Below are 3,220 nucleotides of genomic sequence, written 5' to 3'. Positions count from 1 at the left end.
CACTTTATAAAATATGTATATACTGTATATTTATGCCGTCGATACAAAAGTGCGATATTCAATGCATATTGAACTGTATGTATATACCTTCTGTTTCATTCGCAGACCTGCAACATATGTGCGCGGGGCTTCGACGTGACAATGTGCAACACAGCAGCTTTCATGCGCTACGGCTACGGTATCTACACAAGCTCCGTCAGCGGTAAATCAAATGACTATGCCAGGGAGTACCTCATCACCACAAACCAACAAACCAACACAGCAAGCAAACAAGCACAAAACCAAGCACACAGGTGTTGCAAGTGCATAGCTCTCAGACTATGAGTTGCATGTTCTTGTGCAGTGTGGCGGCGGGGAGAGTGTTCCGAACAGCTAAGGAGCGATAAGTGCGAGCACCCCTCAACGGGTATGTGGCAGTAAACGAGTGGGTGTAACCTTCATGCATGTGGCTACAGCTGTCTAAAGATTGTCAAGGCACCCCTCAGCACTGTGTATGCATACTACATACTTGTCTTACATCCTCGAGATTCCGTTGACGTCTAGTGTGTATGGTTGTTTGAGAGTTTGTATTGCGTTCAAGATGTGCGCATTTTAGCGATACGTGGGGAAGTGTACGTACATAGCTTGTTGACTGTACAGAACAGGGGGGAATTGTTTATAACATCAATTCAGCGCCGCGGTTTGCGATCGATTTTGTATATATCAGTCTATGCAATGTCTATGTGTCATCGCTTGTTAAATGCAGCACGCTTGAAATCCGTTTGTGTAATACTCATTCCATCCTCCCACACTTCACTGCGCCTTCTTGTGCGGCTTGGCTGTGAGAGACTTTGGCATTCTCTGCATCATGATTTTTTGCTATGCGTGTCTATGGAGTGCTATGGAAGTATTCTAAAGAGTTTCTGTATTGGACTTGTGCCCAGAGTGTAAGCACAAGTACAGCCGTTTTCTTTTAGACTCGCACATATATAGAAATGTGAACGTGTTATCGCAAGATAACATGCAAATAGTCCTGCATATTGATGCATGCCTCACATACAAGTAAAAAAATCACATCCTAGCTTTTTTTTTAGCAAAAGAAGGCGGGTGTATACATACATAACTTGCTTTTACGTCGTTACAAGTCATATGCACACCCGCATAGTCGCATATGCACATACAGGTGTCTCAATAGCCTTCTAAATTAGACATGTCTCATTCTTATGCACAGATTAAGGTTATGATACCGAGTCCTGTAGGCTTAAATTACGAAGAATTGGTAGGTATGGCACTGTGTACAATATGTACATCTGTATTATATATGGACATATATACAAATAAGTATTCGTATGTGTATATGTATACTAAGTAGATTGCTCGCACGATTCCCCATGTATCAGTCGGTTGCAAACTATACGTGCGCAGTTTTTGCAAGCCGAGACTGTCATCGTATTAAATTAGCACCGAATTTTATCCTGTACACTGTTTTGGGAGTAGCATATCGTGCCTTGTTGTATAGTTAGCACTAATGTGCACAATTCACGGAGGAAACTAGACCTGAGTCTGCACTATTTCTTTTCTTCAGTGCGGAGTCTTGTATCATTTTGTATGGCTGTATTGTACTTGTTACGAGTTGATGTTGAGCAGGCACTCTGTTATCAAACGATGGTTGCATATACTAATGATAGAAACGGGCACATACGCACATATGTATGTTTTGCAGTCTTGATCTGTTTTGTATCATCCGAAGCCCTTGATGTACATATGTGAGAAATTATGTGAATCGAGCGGGTTGTTTTGTACATTTTTATATATGCAGGTTTGAAACAGATCACGAATTAATAATTAAAAAGTGCAGAAATAAATTACGCGACCATATGCACAAGGGTTACTATGCGCTGTGTGATTTTATATTTCTGCTTCAGACTTTTTCGTGCCAAGTATCACGGATTTATATTGTTCGGGTTGCAAGGTAACCCAGTTCGGGTTGCAAGGTAACCCAGTTCGGGTTTTCTCATTTTATCACAATCTATTCTACTGTTTTATGATATATATAAAGTTCAATATGCCCGTGCTACTAGTGCATGCATACCAGTGTGTTTGGTGTCATATCATCTGAGATTATGGAGTCATTATTCATTTGACCCTTCGTGTGCACCCATATAGCTTCTGCTGCTTTCGCCAGCCAGTGACTCTAGTGTATTATTATCCAATTCCATAGACAGTTTCTGCCTTGGACTGAAGTCGAATAGACACACCGATTATATCTGTTAGGTTGTTCTCCATTTTGCGTTGTACACAGTGGTTTTTGTTCGAAATCAACCGGTTAGCAAATGAGTTTAAATGTTTCTTTTGAGTTTGTTACCAACCATGATCAAATAGGACTTTGAGGTAGGCAATTATGCCCCGGCGTAAAAAAAACTATGCTAAAATAATACACTAGTATCAGTACTCTCCATAGCGATCTACTGTAAAGCTACAGAGGCAGGTAGCTATTTGTCACGGCGTACACGAGGAAAGGCTTGTACTTTAAATACGAGCTTCTGACCTATCCCCTTCTCCCCCTCCCCCTCCTCTCTCTCCCCTCCCCTCCCCGCCTCACCATTTCAAACTACGTATACCAAGTCCCAATCGACATACTATAATCTCCAACCCCTTCTTCTGTTCTGTTTCAGTGTATGATTCAACATCTGTGCTGCCGCTCTACTGGATCGTTCACTCGCTCACCTACTAATTGGTACGGAATAAAAGGAGGGCGCCATGACGTAATTCGTAAAATAAAAAAGTGTTGTTCTGTCGAAGATTTTCAGATGCGCGAATGGTACAACATAGTTATGCGCAAATGTACGATAATATAGATCCATTGAGGGTTGTCGACGAATCGCTACATCAAGATAATATACTACTAGACAGGCAGACAGATCAAATGGAACACTCTCTTCCCCCGTTGCTGTATGTTTAAGGTAGAGTATGAAGTGGGCGTTTACACACCTGAAAGTCAGTGATAATACTTGACGGAATAAGTCCCGCGTGGACAGGCAGATATATTGAATTGAACAATCTCCTTGAACCGTGGCTGTCTGTTATAAGTAGACAAGCACACACCTGCAATCTTGAAGTACTTTATATATATATATATATATATATACATACATACATATATATATATATATATATATATATATATATATATATATATATATATATATATATATATATATATATATATATATATATATAT

This window comes from Sphaeroforma arctica, assembly GCF_001186125.1.
Source record: "Sphaeroforma arctica JP610 unplaced genomic scaffold supercont1.81, whole genome shotgun sequence".
Taxonomy (NCBI): Eukaryota; class Ichthyosporea; order Ichthyophonida; genus Sphaeroforma; species Sphaeroforma arctica.
Note: the sequence above shows the minus strand (reverse complement) of the source record.